Genomic DNA, 20,735 nt, shown 5'->3' on the forward strand with positions numbered 1-20,735 from the left:
AGAATTCTCCTGCTGAAGCGCTGAGCGCAGGAGAATTTTCCCACGCTGTCAGTGACGTGCATGAGGTGAGCTGAGTTCATTGGACATGACCTCAGCTCATCTGGATGCCGTCACAGCCTGACACTGAGGAGCGCAAGCAAGCCTGCGCTTCTCAGTGTCTGCGGGATGACAGGCTGGATGGCAGCTTTCTGCTGCGGTCCAGCCTGTCATCTCGATGTAGCAGAGCTGGAGCTGTCCTGGGAACCATCGAAAGATAAGGATGATGTTGCTTTATTATTTTTCTTTTATTGCAGGAGATCGTTGGCTTCAGCTGGAATGGGCGTGATGGTAAGTATGGTTTAATTTAGAACAATAAAGAATTGTGTGTTTATTTCAATTAAAGGACTTTATTCTGGGTGTTGTGTTTTTTTTAAATACTTTACTAGAAATTCATGGCGGTCATGTCTAATATTGGCGTGACCCCATGAATTTCGGTCTTAGGGCCAGCTGATAATGCCAAGCTGGCCCTAACCCCTTTATTACCCAGTGAGCCACCGCACCAGGGCCCTGGATGAGTTGGGTACAGCGCCAGAAGATGGCGCTTCTATGAACGCGCCATTTTCCGGGGTGGCGGTGGAGTGCAATTTGCAACACCCAGAAAAAAGTCCTTTAATTGAAATAAACACACAATTCTTTATTGTTCTAAATTAAACCATACTTACCATCACGCCCATTCCAGCTGAAGCCAACGATCTCCTGCAATAAAAGAAAAATAATAAAGCAACATCATCCTTACCTTTCGATGGTTCCCAGGACAGCTCCAGCTCTGCTACATCGAGATGACAAGCTGGACCGCAGCAGAAAGCTGCCATCCAGCCTGTCATCCCGCAGACACTGAGAAGTGCAGGCTTGCTTGCGCTCCTCAGTGTCAGGCTGTGACGGCATCCAGATGAGCCGAGGTCATGTCCAATGAACTCAGCTCACCTCATGCACGTCACTGACAGCGTGGGAAAATTCTCCTGCGCTCAGCGCTTCAGCAGGAGAATTCTCTCACGCTCACCGCATGCGCAGGAGAATTCTCCCACGCTGTCAGTGACGTGCATGAGGTGAGCTGAGTTCATTGTCGGCTCATCTGGATGCCGTCACAGCCAGACATTGAGGAGCGCAAGCATGCCTGCGCTTCTCAGTGTCTGCGGGATGACAGGCTGGATGGCAGCTTTCTGCTGCGGTCCAGCCTGTCATGTGAATGTAGCAGAGCTGTAGCCGTCGTGGGAACCATGGAAAGGTAAGGATGATGTTGCTTTATTATTTTACTTTTATTGCAGGAGATCGTTGGCTTCAGCTGGAATGGGCGTGACGGTAAGTATGGTTTAATTTAGAACAATAAAGAATTGTGTGTTTATTTCAATTAAAGGACTTTATTCTGGGTGTTTGTGTTTTTTTTTTAACTTTGACTAAGCGGTTAGTAATGGGGGTGTCTTATAGACGCCTCTCCATTACTAACTTGGGCTTGATGTCAGCTGGCAATATAAGCTGACATCAACCCCAGCCCTATTACCCCACTGCCACCACTACAGGGCAGTGGGAAGAGCGAGGCTAAGTGCCAGAATTGGTGCATCCTATGGATGCGCCATTTCTGGGGCGGCTGACGGCTGGTGTTTCTAGCCTGGGAGGGGGCCAATATTTATGGCACCCTTCCTGGGCTATTAATATCAGCCCCCAGCTGTCTGCCTAGCCTTTGCTAGCTATTAAAATATGGGGGACACCACGTCATTTTTTGGGGGGGTCCCCCATTTTAATAGCTAGTAAAGACTAGGTATTTAGCTGGGGGCTGATATTAGTAGCCTGGGAAGCTCCGTGGGTATTACCCCCTTCCCAGGCTTCAAACATCTGCCCCAGCTGTCTGCTTAACCTCCGCTAGAGACTATAATTATGGGGGAACCTCACGCCAATTTTTTTTTTTTTTAATAAATCTTTTATTTTAACACTAAATGACAAGTACAATAACCAACACTATCACTGTACTTCTTATATATGTGACTGACATGTTTCTATCTATCTAATCTATGTGTGATGCTCTATCTTTCTGTTCTAAATTGTCGGGTACCGCTGCTGAATTGCCGGCCGGCTTTTTTAAAGAGACGGTGCACGAAAACACTAATATTTTTTTAAATAAATCCTTTACACTAAATGACAAGTACAGTAAGCAACACTGTCATTGTACTTATTATATACTAGATGGTGGCCCGATTCTAACGCATCGGGTATTCTAGCATATGTCTCCCGACCCTCCTTTATAATGCCCCATGCAGGAAGTCACATCCCCCGTATATAATACCCAATGCAGGATGTCACATCCCCGCATATAATGCCCCATGCAGGATGTCACCTCTCCCCCATATAATGCCCCATGTAGGATGTGACCTCTCCCCCCATATAATGCCCCATGCAGGATGTGACCTCTCCCCCATATAATGCCCCATGTAGGATGTGACCTCTCCCTCCATATAATACCCCATGCAGGATGTGACCTCTCCCCCATATAATGCCCCATGCAGGGTGTCACCTCTCCCCCATATAATGCCCCATGTAGGATGTCACCTCTCCCCCCATATAATGCCCCATGCAGGATGTGACCTCTCCCCCCATATAATGTCCCATGCAGGATGTCACCTCTCACCCATATAATGCCCCATGTAGGATGTCACCTCTCCCCCCATATAATGCCCCATGCAGGATGTGACCTCTCCCCCCATATAATGTCCCATGCAGGATGTCACCTCTCCCCCATATAATGGCCCATGCAGGATGTGACCTCTCCCCCCATATAATGCCCCATGCAGGATGTCACCTCTCTCCCATATAATGCCCCATGTAGGATGTCACCTCTCCCCCCATATAATGCCCCATGTAGGATTTCACCTCTCCCCCCCATATAATGCCCCATGCAGGAAGTCATATCCCCTGTATATCCATCCCCCCATAGTGCCCCATGCAGGTCCCCTATGGCCCTAAACAAACAAAAAAAAATCCAATACTCACCTCCCTTCTCAGCTGCTTCTCTGGACTCCAGCGTAGCCCACATGTTGACGCTGTGCGCTGTGACCGGTCAGGAGAGAGCGCACGCGGTGTAAAGACGTCACCGCGCCCTCTGACCTGAGACATCACAGAGCATCAGCGGAAGACACAGGAGCTGCTGCGGAGGCATGGGGAGGGGTAAGTATGACGCCGGTGTCGGGGTCCTGATCGAGTGGGGGGAGGGACGGGAGGAGAGGGGAGGGGGGAGGAGAGGAGAGGGGAGGGGAGGGGAGGGGTAAGTATGACGCCTGGTGGCGGGGCCCTGATCGAGCTGGGGGAGGGACGGGAAGAGAGGGGAGGGGAGAGGAGAGGGGAGGGGAGAGGAGGGGAGGGGAGGGGTAAGTATGACGCCGGGTGCCGGGGTCCTGATCGAGCGGGGGGAGGGACGGGAGGAGAGTGGAGGGGAGAGGAGAGGAGAGGAGGGGAGGGGAATCGGCGTCACACTTGTCCTCGGGAGATAAGCGGCCATACTACAGACCCTCTGCCTATGAGGGGGAACATTATACTACAGACTTTGCCTATGGGAGGGGCATTATACTATATGTGGGCTATTTATACAGTGTGAGGATTACATTTGGGTCATACATGTGGGGTCTTTGCACAGTGTGGGGGCCATCATACAGTGTGGGAGATAATGTTGGGTCTTTGCACAGTGTGGGGGCCATCATACAGTGTTGGAGACATCAGTTTGGAGGCTACTAAGATGTCAGTATACTGTGGGGGGTACTATACAGTAAGGGGGAATTATACTGTGTATAAGAGAGCATCATACTGTGTAGAGGGGGCTGTATATGGGGGGAGACTCAGGACATTATTAAATCTTAAGTGGGCACTTATCGTTATAGGGGAACTCAGGTTATTATAACAGTGAGAGGGGCACACAGAGGGCACTATAACATTCTAGGGGCAAAATGTTGGCAATGTTTTCTAGGGCACTTGCATACAGCATTACTATATTTTAGAGGTTTGTTTTACCATCTAGAGAGCACACAGTAGGTGCAGTTATAGGGACACATACAGCAGCAGCGGTTCAGTATTGGGGTATCAGCAGGAAGAGGTGTTTGTGCAGGTTCGGAATAGATGGGGGACGGTGCCTGAAATGTAAGGAGTCAAATGTATCTTTGTTGTGATCTCTGCAGACCTGAGACTCTGAGTCCTGGATGAAGAAGTCGTCGTGTCAGTCTGGACCAGATGGAAAAGACGAGAAAAGTGAACAATTTAATCAGAAAGAACATCAGCTGTAAGTCACCATATATAACTGTACTGTGATCTCTTATATGTTCTGCAGGACTGGCATCTATCAATATATGTCACCATATGGTGGTAATATCAGTGCAGAGATTATTTTTAGTAACAGCGCTGTCACCTGCTGAGGTTCTCCTACATCCACTATTAGGGTGCGCCACCATAGTTATAATCAGGATTACCTGGTTAGGGGCCTACTCAGAAGTTTCGCCCCCCCTGAACCAAAACCCCTAGCTACGCCTCTGCTACTGATATTTTAGAACCTTAATATGTAAAAGTTTTCATCCAAACTACAAAGCATACAGAAAAATTAGCTTTTTAACAAAAACAGTGATGCAACGCTGACCACAATCTAACAGTAGGCTTTAAAACAAAAACAGAAGATGACACTAGGCCCCATGCTACTTTCCTGCAGTTTATTTTTCATGAATCAAAACTATTTTCGTAGGTTCATATATCAGTGCTGGCCGTCGTCAGTCTTTTCTAGTTAAATCCTCAGTGGAAAATTGTAAAAGGGAATGTAGAAAAAGTTAGGAGTGGATAAAAAGGGGACTTTTCATATATTTCCTTCCCTTATAATCGACTCCTGGCTTTTAACTAAAAAAATTATGGATAATTTGCAACATTCGGTGAGAGCTGAGGATTTTCTTTCCTAATGGAACTATTGAATAAACTGAACTGCCGCTCCTGTGTGCAGAGAGGTCACAATTGTCCTGCATTTGTTTGCTGGATAACACAAAGAGAGGAGACAAACTAATTATATTCAGTCTAAATGATGGAACTCATTCTGAAAGTAGTGGTCTATACTCGGAGGTTTCCAGTAATTTCTCCTCATACAGCAAAAGGGATAAGGGTTATGAAGGCCCTGCCCCAAGGCTCTTGTCATATGGCTTAAATATTATAATGTACACAACATGAAAAGAGAGAATAATAAGAATTGGTCAGCGGTAATCGGTGCAAAACTGAGAGTATGGACTTACAACCTTACTACACAAGGCCTCCTTGTATTTCCCAGGTACACTTCACCTGTGAGAGACAGAATATAAAAAAAAATCCAGAAAATCACATTGTATGATTTTTACATAATTAATTAGCATTTTATTACATGAAATAAGTATTTGATACAATAGAAAAACAGAACTTAATATTTGGTACAGAAACCTTTGTTTGCAATTACAGAGGTCAGACGTTTCCTGTAATTCTTGGCCAGGTTTGCACACACTGCAGCGGGGATTGTGGCCCACTCCTCCATTCAGATTTTCTCCAGATCTTTCTGGTTTCGGGGCTGTCGCTGGGCAACATGAGTTTCAGCTCCCTCCAAAGATTTTATATTGAGTTCAGGTCTGGAGACTGGTTAGGACACTCCAGGACATTGAAATGTTTCTTACGGAGCCACTCCATAGTTGCCCTGGCTGTGTGTTTCAGATCAAGTCATGCTGGCAGACCCAACCACGTCCCATCTTCAATGCTTTTACTGAGGAAAGGAGGTTGTCGGCTAAAATCTCACGATACATAACCCCATCCATCCTCCCTTCAATACGGTGCAGTTGTCCTGTCCCCTCTGCAGAAAAGCAACCCCAAAGAATGATGTTTCCCAGACATGTGCTAGCATGTGCAGGGGGATCTTGCGTGGCCTGCAGGATTTTAATCCATGATGGCGTAGTGTGTTATTAACGGTAATGTTTCAGACTGTGGTCCCAGCTCTCTTCAGGTCATTGATCACGTCCTCCCTTGTAGTTCTGAGCTGATTCCTGACTTTTCTCAAAATCATTCTTACCCCATGAGGCGAGATCTTGTATGGAGGCCCAGATCAAGGAATATTGAAAGGCATCTTGTGTTTCTTCCATTTTCTAATAATTGTACCCACAGTTGTTGCCTTCTCACCAAGCTGCTTGCCTATTGTCCTGTAGCCCATCCCAGCCTTATGCAGATCTAAAATTTTGTCCCTGGTGTCCTTAGACTGCTCTTTATTCTTGGCCATGGTGGTGAGGTTGGAGTGTGATTGGTTGAGTGTGTGGATAGGTGTCTTTTATACAGGTAATGAGTTCGAACAGCTGCAGTTAATACAGGTAATGAGCGCAGTTTCATAAAGAAAAACTAACAGGTCTGTGAGAGCCAGAATTCTAGCGTATTGGTAGGTGATCAAATACTTGTTTTATGCAACAAAATGCAATTTAATTGTTTAAAAATCATACAATGTGATTTTCTGGTTTTTATTTTTAGATTCTGTCTCTCACAGGTGAAGTATACCTACGATAAAAATTACAGACCTCTCCATTCTTTGTAGGTGGGAAAACTTGCAAAATTAGTAGTGTATCAAATACTTATTCTCCCCACTATACATCTGTTTAAAAGCCCCCTTTAAACAGACGTACAGAGAGAAGAGGCCCCCTCCTCTTAACTCTATACACTGCCCCTATTGGACAAACTATCAGCAGATTTGGGTTTCATTATCATCTCTATGCTGATGACACCCAATTATACACTTCTCCCCCTAACATTACCCCTACCCTAATACAAAATATCAAGGATTGTCTGTCTGCTGTCTCTAACATCATGTCCTCTCTCTATTTTAAACTGAATCTCACCAAAACTGACCTTTTTGTGTTTCTCCCCTCTACTAACCCAACTCTACCTCACACCGAAATTACCTTGGAGGGTTCAACCATAACTCCCAAGCAGCACGCCCGATGCCTTGGGGTCATATTCGACACTAACCTTTCCTTTTCTCCCTATATCCGATCACTCACTCGCTCTTGTCAACTGCATCTTAAAAACATCTCCAGAATCCGACCCCTTCGGAAACTGCTAAAAGTCTTACAGTCGCTCTGATTCACTCTCGTTTGGACTACTGCAACTCTCTTCTGATCGGTCTCCCTCTTACCAAACTTTCTCCTCTCTAATCCGTCCTGAATGCGGCAGCCAGGGTCGTATTTCTGTCCAGTCATTTCACTGATGCCTCCATCTTGTGGCAGTCATTACACTGGTTGCCCATTGACTACAGGGTCCAATATAAACTCATTGCTCTCACCCACAAAGCTCTCCACAGTTCTGCACCGTCTTATATCTCCTCTCTCGTCTCTATCGCCCTACACGTGCCCTCCGTTCTACAAATGACCTAAGACTAACATCCCCCATAATCAGAACCTCGCATCTCCGTCTCCAAGACTTCTACCATGCTGCGCTAGTTCTCTGGAATCTACCCCAGACGAACCGACTGATGCCTAGCCACCACATCTTCAAGCGCGCATTAAAAACCCATCTCTTTAAAGAATCCTAACACCTTAACTACTCAGTAAATTAACTTTCCCCTGTTCCCTCCTTCTAAATATCATTCAGAATCTGTTCCCTTCTCTTCATCTGTCTCCACACTCTCCATGCACAAGATAACTGCACTCAATACTTGAGTATTGCACTTAAACATATGGGCTGATGACCGGATCATACAGCTTTACATGAATATCCCTATTTATTATAATTGCCTGACCTGAAATAACAAATCACTTTTCACCCAGTGTGTCCACCATTTCCTTGTAGAATGTAAGCTTGCGAGCAGGGACCTCACTCCTGATGTAACTGTTTAAACTGTCCTTAAATTGTATTGAATTTAGTATCTGTACATGTCCCCGCTTAATTGTACAGTGCTGCGGAATATGCTGGCGCTATATAAATAAAAATTATTATTATTATTAATTATTAAAGGCTTTCTGAGGCTGGATAAACCAGAAGATATTTCCAGCATTTAATCTCTTTCAGATGAATATTTTGAGCAGATTCAACAGAAGTAAATCTGCAGCAGAAGGAAGATGAGCAGCGACACCCATAGCACTGCCCTTCCATGCTCCTAGGAATCTTCTGTTGTTTGCCTATATATCTCCATGTTATCGCACAATAATAATATCTGACATATTTACATAGTTAATACGAATGAAAAAAGACGAATGTTCACAAGTTTTAATCGAATGGGAGAAAATAAACCTACAACCATAATGCATGTTCCGTTCTGACCAAAAGAGCTAAATATTTGCTTCTGATCTCAATTGTCAATCTACTGGAGATTCATGAAAGCGCCTTACATATTTACATCATTATTTATGTTATTTGTTTTTAAAAAGCATCAAAGTCTAAAAAAAACATCTATATGGTATAAAAATCCCTCCAGACCGATGGTTTTGTCCGGTTAAAGTAAAGGAGCTAAAAAGCCCTCACCCTCCAAGTAATTTTGTCTTATCCTTTATCGTTGTTGTTTTACAAAGAACTGTCACCCAGCTTATATTTTATTAGATACAAATTACCTTTGATGTGGCGCATCATATATATATTTCCAAGAGAAGAATCAGCGACTTCTTTGCATTTAGTGGTTACTACTCACCTGTGTAGTCATATGTAGGAATCTCCTCTTTACACCGCTCATCACCCCTCACATATGTCTCTGTTACAGTGTCCATTTTAGGACATGATCAGATATCAAAATCAAACATCAGAATGATGTCAGTTTGAGGCTAAATACCCTGTCTGACAAGTGATTCTGACAAGTGATTCTGACACGTAATTCTGACAAGTGATTCTGTCAAATGATTTTGACAAGTGATTCTAACGAGTGATTTTGACGAATGATTTTGACAAGTGACTCTGACAAGTGATTTTGACGAATGATTCTGACGAGTGACTCTGATGAGTGACTCCGACGAGTGACTCTGACAAGTGATTTTGACGAATGATTCTGACGAGTGACTCTGGCGAGTGATTCTGACGAGTGACTTTTACAACTGTAATAATAATAATAAAAAAAACAGTACCTGTTCGCTAATAGGACTTGAACCCAAAAGTCTGTGTTCCAAAGCCAGCACACTAACCAATAAGCTATTAACTTAGCTGTAAAAACCTATGAGTTCTATTTGGTTATATGATTTTCAGTGCAAACTTGTCTAAAACTCATTAGGACTTATGCACAGACTGCAAGCCAGCCACATTCAAATGATGTTTGATTCTGATGTGTGAGTCTGATGTGTGACTTTCTTCAAACATCAGAATCATAATGACTTTTATTCACCCTGAGTATTTTCATGGTTAATCTTATAAGACAAGAAAAGCTGGCAGCTACTATCACTTGACTTGATAGTGCAATGGTAAGGCATCAGCCTCTGAAACTACTTTGTCAGAGTTGAAATCCTGACAGGAATAAGATTTTTATTTTTTTTTTAATTATGCCTATTTAGCACACAAACTACAGGGGTGTTTTACTTTTAATATCTGACGTTTTGATTGTCATCCTGATGTGTTAAGAGTTTCGGACACGCTGTCTATTTGCATGGTAAATTAGATAGCAAAAGTAAATTGGGAGTTTGCAGCCAGTACTTGGGTGGATGGAAATAAAAATTTACAATAAAAACATTTTATCATTAGACCCCTTTAAGAAGTTATGCAAATATAAAGTCACTTGGAAATAGATATGTAGTAAATTCTTGCCTCCCAATTTAGTTTGGCTATGTAATTTACCATACAAATAGACAGCGTGTCCGAAACTCTTAACACGTCAGGATGACAATCAGAACGTCAGATATTAAAAGTAAAACACCCCTGTAGTTTGTGTGCTTAATAGGAATAATTAAAATAAAAAAAATCTTATGCCTGTCAGGATTTGATCTCTGACAAAGTAGTTTCAGAGACTGTTGCCTTACCATTGAACTATCCAGTCAAGTGATTGTAGCTGGCAGCTTTTCTTGTCTTATGAGATTAACCATGAAAATACTCAGGGTGACTAAAAGTCATTATGATTCTGATGTTTGAAGAAAGTCACACATCAGACTCACACATCAGAATCAAACATGATTTGAATTTGGCTTGCTTGCAGTCTGTGCATAAGTCCCAATAAGTTTTAGACAAGTTTGCACTGAAAATCATATAACCAAATAGAACTCATAGGTTTTTACAGCTAAGTTAATAGCTTAGTGGTTAGTGCGCTGGCTTTGGGACATAGACTTTTGTGTTCAAGTCCCATCAGCGAACAGGTACTTTTTTTTTTTAATATTATTATTATTACAGTTGTAAAAGTCACTCGTCAAAATCACTCGTCAGAATCATTCGTCAAAATCACTTGTCAGAATCACTCCTCAGAATCAGTTGTCAGAATCACTCGTCAGAATCATTCGTCAGAATCACTCTTCAGAATCATTCGTCAGAATCACTCTTCAGAATCATTCGTCAGAATCACTCTTCAGAATCACTCTTCAGAATCATTCATCAGAATCATTCGTCAGAATCACTCGTCAGAATCATTCATCAAAATCACTTGTCAGAATCACTCGTCAAAATCACTTGTCAAAATCACTCGTCAGAATCACTTGTCAGAGTCACTCGTCAGTGCTTGCATAGTGCACCACCTCTCACCATACAAGACCGCAATCTTACAGATCAGTCCAGCCTGCAAACCTTGCTCCAGTACATGCTGTGTGCATGTGTCTTGTCTGATTGCTTAGGGCGGTGGCCCAGTTACTTTCTGATTCTTATAGCTGCTGTGGGCGCACTCCTAAAGCGTACCCAGCCTATTGCTGTGAGTCACTGGATATTTAAACCCCCCCACCCAGAAGGAGGTGCCTGAGCAACACTAACAATCAGTGTGCTCCTTGCCTCTGAGTTGCCAGGTCCTGTTCTGCATCTTGTCTGATTCTGTTACCTGTATCTGTGACTGCTAGTCTGTTTCCGCCACCCTGGGGGCTGTATACCCAGGACTGTTACCTGTGACTTCTAGTTTGTTTCTGCCTTCCTGGGGGCTGAGTACCCAGGCTCGTTCCTGTATCTCGTTCCAGTGTCAGTTCTTGTCTGAACTGTCTCCTAACCTGTTACCTGTTTCTCTCTATGTCCGTACCTTCCCTTTTCCTGCAGTGTCTGAACCTGCACCTAACTCCAACTCGTTGTCTCTGTACTTCTGTTTGTGAGTTTAGAGTCCACTAGCTACTTCATTGTAAGTACCTTGTGTGTATCTGGTTCTGCTTGTCCCTTTTCCCTTCCTCCGTATCTACCTCCTGTGTTCTAAGCATCTTCCTGTATTTTCCAGTCTGTTCCATGTGAACAGAGCCCTGTCCTCTCTGCCTGCACCTTCTGCCCTGTTCTGCTCTACCTTGTCCACCACTCCGGCGGTGTCGCTCTGCTCTACCTTGTCCACCGCACCTGCGGTTTCGCTATGCTCAGTTTGCTCACCGCACCTGCGGTTTCTCTCTGCTCTGCCTTGTCCATTGCTCCGGCGGTTTCGCTCTGCTCTACCTTGTCCACCGCTCCAGCGGTTTCACTCTGCTCTACCTTGTCCACTGCACCTGCGGTTTCGCTCTGCTCTACTTTCTCACCGCACCAGCGGTTTCGCTCTGCTCTGCCTTGTCCACCACTCCGGCGGTTTCGCTCTGCTCTGCCTTGTCCACTGCTCCGGCAGTTTCGCTTTACTCTGCTTCTCTACCGCATCTGCGGCTCTGTTCTTGTATCCCAATCTGTACTGGACCCTATCCAACCTACGCTCCAACCTGCTAGTGTCCACCTGTCTGCACACCAGCCGTGCCTGCCAGTACCTCCCTGCCTGCACTCCAGCCATGCTTGCCAGTACCTCCCTGTCTGCATTCCAGCCGAGCTTGCCAGTACCCACCTGTCTGCATACCAGCCGTGCTTGCCAGTAACCACCTGTCTGCATACCAGCCATGCTTGCCAGTAATCACCTGTCTGCATACCAGCCGTGCTTGCCAGTACCCACCTGTCTGCATACCAGCCGTGCTTGCCAGTACCCACCTGTCTGCATACCAGCCGTGTTTGCCAATACCCACCTGTCTGTATGCCAGCCTAACCTGCCTGTACTGCATTCCCCGGTGTGGGTCAACAGCCATGTCCGGGGTCTGACCTGGAGTAGCACCTGGTCCCTCTGCTCGGTTCCTCCCTGGTGCACGGAGTCGACTGAGCCGCCGTGCGACCTTGGTCGGATCGGGTTGATACTTAGTTACGCCCCTCCAGGCACTCATGGTACCCATGGTACAGTGGGATCACTAATCACGCACACGCCAGTCAGTCCGGGCGTGTGCATAACAGTTTTCTCATGCCATGGTTCCCGTTGAGCCCCATGGCCCTTCGCTCTCAGAGACATTTGAATCCTTGTCTGGCGAATACGTGCACCAAGAAAAATTTTTTCCACAAGCTGAGGTCCAGGCGATTTACGCACCAGCCCAAATGGAGCTATCAACACTCGTTCCTGCGGATCTGCCACGGTACTATGGGGATCCAAAACGAAGCCGTGTGTTTGTGGAGCAATGCATGCTGCATTTCAAGTTCTATTCTCACTATTTTCCTACCGATCGGGTTAAAGTAGCATTTATGATGTCCTACCTAGCGGGTGATGCCTTGAAATAGATCGCCCCCCTATGGGAAGCATGGGATCCTATCATCTCTGACCTGCAGGCCTTCCTGGTGGCCTTTCTAATGGTCTTCGATGACCCTAATCCTGAAGCCTCTGCTAAAGCTTCCCTTCCCAATATCCCGGAGCAGCCCCGATGAGTAATGTGTGTAGGTAGCCTACCAGTTCTCCAGCCCGAAGAGACAGCTGCCCACCCAGAATCCACACAGGATGACTATGCTCCACAGAATACTTCTCTTCCCAACCTCAAGAGGCAGTCCAGACGTGCAAGGCATAGAGGTAAACCATCACGCCAGGTTCTGTCCTCCCAAAGACCTCCTGTTCCCAAGCCCGTAGAGGCAGCTATCCGCACTGAATCCATGAAGGTTGACCATGTTCGTCAGGCTAAGCAGAGGCCGGAACTCAGTCACAAAATTGGATTGCGGTCCCTCTGCAGTTGTTTGGGACCCCCTGACGGTCTTTGTCCAGCGAAGGTTGGGGAATCCCAAGACATTAGGCCTGTAGGAGAGGCTGCCCTTGGCGTTAGTGTTTCCTCTCCACAGATGACCATGACTGTCTCCATGGCAAGTGAAAGCCTCGGATTAACCGGAAGTTTCGGGCTTAAAGCCTTGAAGAGTCAGTGTTTGATTCCAGTCCGAAAACTCCAGAAGTCAGTTTGGGCATTGTCAGCGGAAGGACGAGCCCTACGCAGAAACAGTCAAAATATGTCTGTACAAATTAAGCTCCAGATTGGAGCATTACACATGAAAGTTCACATTCCAGGTGCTGACTGGTTTACTCACAGGTCGTCCAGAGCCAAGAGATCTAGTGCCCGCTCAGGTCTGGAGATCCTGCATGGTGTATCCTAGGGGACTGCTAAGGTACAAGGGGTGTCCAGTCCCCATATTTTCAGGACAGTCAGCAGTTTCTTCTTCTTCTTCACCAGATCTGCTACCTTGTCCACCGCACCTGCGGTTTCGCTCTGCTCTGCCTTGTCCACCGCTCCGGCGGTTTCGCTTTACTCTGCTTGTCTACCGCATCTGCGGCTGTTCCTGTATCCCAGTCTGTACTGGACCCTATCCAGCCTGCGCTCCAACCTGCTAGTATCCACCTGTCTGCACGCCAGCCGAGCTTGCCAGTACCTCCCTGTCTGCACTCTAGCCGTGCTTGCCAGTACCTCCCTGTCTGCAGTCTAGCCGTGCTTGCCAGTAACCACCTGTCTGCATACCAGCCATGCTTGCCAGTAACCACCTGTCTGCATACCAGCCGTGCTTGCCAGTACCCACCTGTCTGGATACCAGCCGTGCTTGCCAGTACCCACCTGTCTGCATAGCAGCCGTGCTTGCCAGAACCCACCTGTCTGCATACCAGCCGTGCCTGCCAATACCCACCTATCTGCATGTCAGCCTAACCTGCCTGTTCCTGCATTCCCCAGTGTGGGTCAACAGCTGTGTCCGGGGTCTGACCTGGAGTAGCACCTGGTCCCTCTGCTCGGTTCCTCACTGGTGCACGGAGTCGACTGAGCCGCCGTGCGACCTTGGTCGGATCGGGTTGATACTTAGTTATGCCCCCCCAGGCACTCTTCGGTTCATGGTACAGTGGGATCACTAATCACGCACACGCCAGTCAGTCCGGGCGTGTGCATAACAGACTGAATTCATTTTTTACATACAGATAATTATAGGCCGTGTGTATTTAGTCCTGTCTATTACCTGGTGATGTGAGGGGCTGGGGAACCTCCATCATGACGTCCTTGTACAGATCTTTGTGTCCTTCTAAATACTCCCACTCCTCCATGGAGAAATAGACAGCGGCATCCTGACACCTTATAGGAACCTGACACATACAATGATACCGTCATCCCCCCAATCCCTTCATAGCGTTACTGTATAATGTCCCAGCATTCCCAGCAGTGTCACCTCTCCAGTCAGCAGCTCAATCATCTTGTAGGCGAGTTCTAGGATCTTCTGGTCATTGATGTCCTCATGTATCAGGGGGTGAGGTGGAGGCGCTGTTATTGGGCTCAGGGGTCTTCCCCATCCCTCAGACACAGGGTCCTGACAGCGCCCACTAGAGGTCTTCTTCACTACTGTGTAATCCTGGTTATGGAGAGACACTTTATCTATCTAGTAGACAACTTCATCCAGCACCATGACAACCAGCACAGCAGAGTCCTGCAGCCACTGAGGCCCCTGATCATGTGACCCCTGACTCCTCCCCTCCTGTGACCTCATCACAGGTCCTGTGCGCACAGAACAGTCATATGTGTGGTGGCGGCTCTGCAGGTGGAGGTATGTGGAGATTCCCCATTACTGGGCATTAACCCCTTCAGCACGGAGACTCTTTTGGGGTCTCTGTGTGGTGTGAACAGTGAGGTAACAGCTGTGGACAGAATGCGGCTTAGCTGGTTCCCGTGCACATTAGATCCATTCAGACGACTGCAGGATGAAGGACAGAAGCCCAGAGAAGTCCTCACACAGCGCCATTATTCCTCTCCTAGCTCCAGCACAGTAATGTAGATACTGGTGATTATCTCTCCATTACGAGTATCGGGGGAGTTCTAGACCGCGCCCCATATGTCTTGTGTCTGTTATACGGCCAATATACATTCGGGCATTGCCTGCCATACACTGTAGTGCTGTAGCCATGTTTTCTACTGGCATTACTGCGATTGTCCGGCCGCATCTTGTTATCGGTAGTGATGAGGGAACGTGCTCGGATAAGGGGTTAACAGAGCGCACTCTAGCATAACTGAGTATCATCGGAGTGCTCGTATATTGTGTTCGAGTCCCTGTGTCTGCATGATTTGCGGCTGTTAAACAGCTTCAACACGTGAGGATTCCCCAATAAACAGGGAATCCCTGCATGTGTTGAGGCTGTCTAACATCTGCAAATCATGCAGACACAGGGACTCGAACATGATATACGAGCACGCCAAAGATACCCAGTTATACTTGAGCGTGCTCGGTTAACCCCTTATCCAAAGATCATTTGCTGATCACTAGTTATTGGATAATTACTCAAAGTCAGTATAGTGCTATAATCAGACGTTCATGTATCTGCAACTATAATAACCTACATATGTGACACAGGAACTAGGGCAGTATAAAATATAACATTTATTGATAAAGACAATAAAATATATATATACTGTGGCAAGACGACTCGCTCGGCTCTCCAGGAGGCAGACTCAGGACACACGTTCTAAGGTTACCTTTCTGCTGGTTTATTGTCTGGCATAAACTCGTGCAGGGTTTCGCAGAAAAAATAAACAAGACCCCTCTGGGTTAAATGGAAAAACAAAACAAAGTATAGCTCCATCCATAGTTGAGCGGGTTCCGCCCGATATCGGTAGCATAAACTGCACAGGTAACAAGCTCTGCAGCTTCCACAATACTGTCTGGAGACTTCCCTCTCCAGACCACACTTCACAGGGAAAAAAAACAGGACTGAGCTTTTACACATTGCTCAGCCACACCTTGAGGGGAGGTAGGGGGAATGGTGTCCCGCCCTCTTTGCCATTCCCATAAAACCGCACACCCTTTAACAGAGTAAATCTACCAGCATATAACATGCTGGCAGAAAAATAAAGTAGGTCTTAGTTCACACAGGAGAGCATCCTGAGTGATACATACCTCCCCTCACATATAAAACCAGTGACACTGTCACATATTCCCCCCCTCTGCCCAAAGCCGGGGGTTTGGGCACCTTCTGACACCAGGCAGGGAATCCTAGAGAGGGCATCTGCATTCCCATGTAACTTCCCGGGCTTATGCTCCACGTGAAAGTTAAACTCTTGAAGTCCTAGGAACCATCTAGTTACCCTGGCATTTTTACCCCTCTTCTCCCTCAACCATCTCAACGGGGCATGGTCTGATACTAATTTAAACTTCCGGCCTAGTAGGTAATATTTCAGTGTATCCACGGCCCATTTTATGGCTAAACACTCTTTCTCTACTATGGCGTAGTTCTTCTCGCAGGAGGACAGCTTTCGGCTTAGATAGAGAATGGGATGTTCTTCCCCATTTATCTCTTGGGAGAGTACAGCCCCTAGACCAACCTCTGAAGCGTCCCTCTGGACTACAAATTCTTTCTTGAAGACCAGGACCGGCTGCTTGCACAGTGTTAGCTTCAACTGTTGAAACGCGGTCTCCGTTTCTTCCGTCCATTTCACCATGATTGATTTGGTGCCTTTTAGAAGATTTGTTAGTGGCGCGGCAATCATAGTGAAATTCGGGATAAACCTCCGGTAGTATCCCACCATTCCCAGGAATGCTCTCACCTGCTTCTTCGAGAGTGGTTGCGGCCAGGTTTGAATTGCCTCCACTTTCTTGATTTGCGGCTTTATTTCGCCTCTCCCAACAACATAGCCCAGGTACTTGGCCTCCTCCTTTCCGATGGCACACTTTCTCGGATTTATGGTAAATCCTGCCTTCCTTAGCGCGTTCAGAACGGCCTGTAGTTTAAGTAGGTGACTAGCCCAGACTAAAGACCTCAATGTCGTCGAGGTAGGCTGCGGCATACTTCTTATGTGGGGCTAGGATCCGATCCATAGCCCCCTGGAAAGTGGCTGGGGCTCCCTGTAGTCCGAATGGCATCTGCGTGTATTGAAAACACCCATCAGGTGTTGAGAAAGCCGTCTTCTCCTTAGCCATTTGGGACATGGGGATCTGCCAGTAGCCCTTCGTCAGGTCAAGAGTGGTGATGTACCTCGCCGGTCCAAGCCTCTCGATGAGTTTGTCGACACGGGGCATCGGGTACGCGTCACACTTGGATACCTCATTCAGTCTGCAGTAGTCATTACAAAACCTCCACTCTCCATTGGGTTTCGGCACGAGGACGATTGGGCTCAACCACCCACTCTTTAACTCCTCTATTACTCCGAGGTCTAACATCCTCTTCACCTCGGCCGAGATCACCTCCCGGCGTCCTTCTGGAATCTGATACGGCTTCAGATTCACTCGTACGTGCGGCTCTGTCAGCACATCATGCTCTACCACTTGAGTATGCCCCGGCAACTCTGAGAACAGCTCCCGATTCCGCTGTAGTAATTCTCGACACTGTTGCTTCTGGGCCGGTGATAGAGTCTCTGCAATAGTGACCTCCTCCACCTTGCCTTCTGGTGCGGCTCCCAGGCAAGGAGTTTCCACAGGTTCACGGTCCCGCCACGGCTTGAGCAAATTTACATGATATATTTGATGCGGCTTTCTTCGGCCAGGCTGGTGGACTTTATAATTAACCTCGCTGACTTTCTCCACCACCTCGTATGGACCTTGCCATTTGGCGAGGAACTTGCTCTCGACGGTAGGGATCAGCACCAAAACACGGTCCCCGGGCTGGAACTGTCTTAGTCTCGCCAACCGGTTATAGACCCTCGCCTGGGCTTCCTGCGCCTGGAGGAGATGTTCCTTCACGATGGGCATCACCTTTGACATTCTCCCCTGTAACTGGGCGACATGTTCGATGATACTCCGGTGTGGTGTGACTTCAGCCTCCCAAGTTTCCTTGGCGATGTGTAGGAGACCTCTTGGATGCCGCCCATATAGGAGCTCAAATGGAGAGAAGCCAGTGGAGGCTTGAGGAACTTCTCTGACCGAGAAAAGCAGAAATGGGAGCAGGTAGTCCCAGTCTCGCCCATCCATTTCAACAACCTTCTTGAGCATCGCCTTTAAGGTCTTGTTGAAGCGTTCTACTAGGCCGGCCATCTGTGGATGATAAACCGAGGTCCGAAGCTGAGTTATCTGAAGGACTCTGCAAAGCTCCTTCATCACCTTGCTCATGAAGGGGGTTCCTTGGTCTGTCAGAATCTCTTTTGGTAGACCTGTCCAAGCAAAAATATGGACCAGCTCTCGGGCTATACTTTTACTGGACATGTTCCTTAGGGGAACCGCTTCCGGATACCGAGTCGCATAGTCCATGATGACCAGGATATATTGGTGGCCCCGAGCTGATTTAACTAAGGGGCCCACGAGGTCCATGGCAATCCTCTCAAAGGGAACCTCTATCACAGGTAGTGGGACTAAGGGGCTACGGAAGTGGAAGGAGGGAGCGGTTATTTGGCAGGTGGGGCAGGACCTACAATAGTTTTGAACTTTTCGATAACACCCTGGCCAATAAAACCTTCTCAATATCCTCTCCTGAGTTTTCTCGACCCCTAGGTGTCCCCGCAGAACATGTGAATGGGCCATATGTAGCACCCGCCATCTGTATGGCCCCGGCACTAACAGCTGTTCCACTATCTCACCGCCCCTCAGTTTGGCCACCCGATATAGCAACTCCCCCTGCACTGCAAAGTGGGGGAATCTGGTGTCGGCCCCTGGCTCTTGGGCAACCCCATTACATACAGTAACCTGGTAGGAACGCCCCTTTTAAGGTCAGGTCTCGAACTTGAGCAGTCCAAAAGTTCTCTCTGGACATATCTAACGCAGGGAGGTCGGCCTCCTCGGTCACCATCTCACCCTCATCACCGACAAGGACGCACAGTGGGAACTCCTCCATCTGAGACTTCGTCCGGGGTTCTTCTTCAAGGACCTGGATTTTCCCCATGCTACTTAGTCCAGTTCCCTTCCCCCACAAGTCCCAGAATAAGGAAAAATGTGCAAAGCAGTCATCAAAGCAAAAGGTGGCTACTTTGAAGAACCTAGAATATAAGACATATTTTCAGTTGTTTCACACTTTTTTGTTAAGTATATAATTCCACATGTGTTAATTCATAGTTGTGATGCCTTCAGTGTGAATGTACAATTTTCATAGTCATGAAAATACAGGAAAATCTTTAAATGAGGTGTGTCCAAACGTTTGGTCTGTTCTGTATATACACAAAAGCACATATTATGACAGAATTAGTTGTCTATGTGCATGAAAAATAAAGTGCAATGTGAAATATAATAACTGTACACATATATATAGAATATGTACCTAAAGTTACACATGCAAACATATATTAAGTGTGTACCCATGAACAATTCTTATATGCATAAAAAAACAATAGAATAAGAGGGATACGTAGATTAATGTCTATACGGGTCCGCTTAAATGGTCTTAAATATCCAGGAAAATCACAAGACTGAAATATTATTATTTTATATAGCGCCATTGATTCCATGGTGCATGAGAAAGGGTTACACACGAAATACAGATATCACTTACAGTAAATGACCTAACAATGATAGACTGGTACAGAGGGAAGAGGACCCTGCCCTCGCGGGCTTACATTTATAGGATGGTGGGGAAGGAGACAGTAGGTTGGGGGGTTGCAGCAGCTCTGGTGGTGGTGAGGCGGCAGCGTGGTCATTGCAAGTTGTAAGCTTTCTTGAAGACATGGGTTTTCAGGTTCCGTCTGAAGGATCCGAATGTGGCAGATAATCGGACTTGTTGAGGCGCAGAATTCCAGAAGATGGGGGAAATTCGGGAGAAGTCTTGGAGGCGATTGGGTGAGGAATGAATAAGTGTGGAGGAGAAAAGGAGATCTTGGGAAGACCGGAGATTACATGAGGGAATATATTGGGAGATTAGTTCAGAGATGAACAGAGGAGAAAGATTATAGATGGCTTTGTAGGTCAGTGTTAGTAGATTGAACTGGATACGCTGGGCAATTGGGAGCCAGTGAAGGGATTTGCAAAGAGAGATGAACTATAAAGAATAGGTTTTGGCTTACAAATTTTATTGTAAAATACTGACCAAATACTGAACATGTGAATGTGGGCTTAATCTTTGTATAGGGATTTTCAGTAACAGCGCAGTCATCTGCGGAGGTTCCCCTATACCTATGATTAGGCTGTGCCACCGTAATTGTACACACGGTTACTTGGTGTAACGCTGGTGGATGTGGACCCACAGGGCCACGGGCCGAGCTTACCCTGGAGGGCATAACTAGGTGTCTACCAGGTCTTCACTAGAGCCTCTGGTGGAGAGGATAGGATGGGCTGCTGGTAGACATCGGGTACTACTCAATGGTAGTCCCCAGGACCGCAGCAGCTGGTGGAAGAGTCAGAGACACGAGTGCGAGGTATAACAGGAGCAACAAACTGGACACTAGCAGAGTGAACTGCCCAGGAACCAACAT

The 20,735-nt window shown here is 46.7% G+C and overlaps 1 protein-coding gene across 2 annotated transcripts in view; it reads left to right on the forward strand.

Annotated features, from left to right (window-relative positions):
* Positions 1-20,735, forward strand: part of LOC141238544 (uncharacterized) — a 486,605-nt gene that overhangs the window by 429,111 nt on the left and 36,759 nt on the right. Inside the window, exon 1 of one of the 2 annotated variants that reach the window (XM_073668438.1) lies at positions 14,888-14,961. The exons of the other annotated variant lie outside the window; for it this stretch is intronic. The gene's annotated coding sequence lies outside the window, so the exon portion shown is untranslated. Of the gene's footprint in view, positions 1-14,887; positions 14,962-20,735 lie in introns of those variants that run through there. 2 annotated transcript variants of the gene reach the window in all.

Source organism: Phyllobates terribilis, unplaced genomic scaffold (assembly GCF_046119375.1).
Source record: "Phyllobates terribilis strain yellow unplaced genomic scaffold, ASM4611937v1 Scaffold_754__1_contigs__length_715743, whole genome shotgun sequence".
Taxonomy (NCBI): domain Eukaryota; kingdom Metazoa; phylum Chordata; class Amphibia; order Anura; family Dendrobatidae; genus Phyllobates; species Phyllobates terribilis.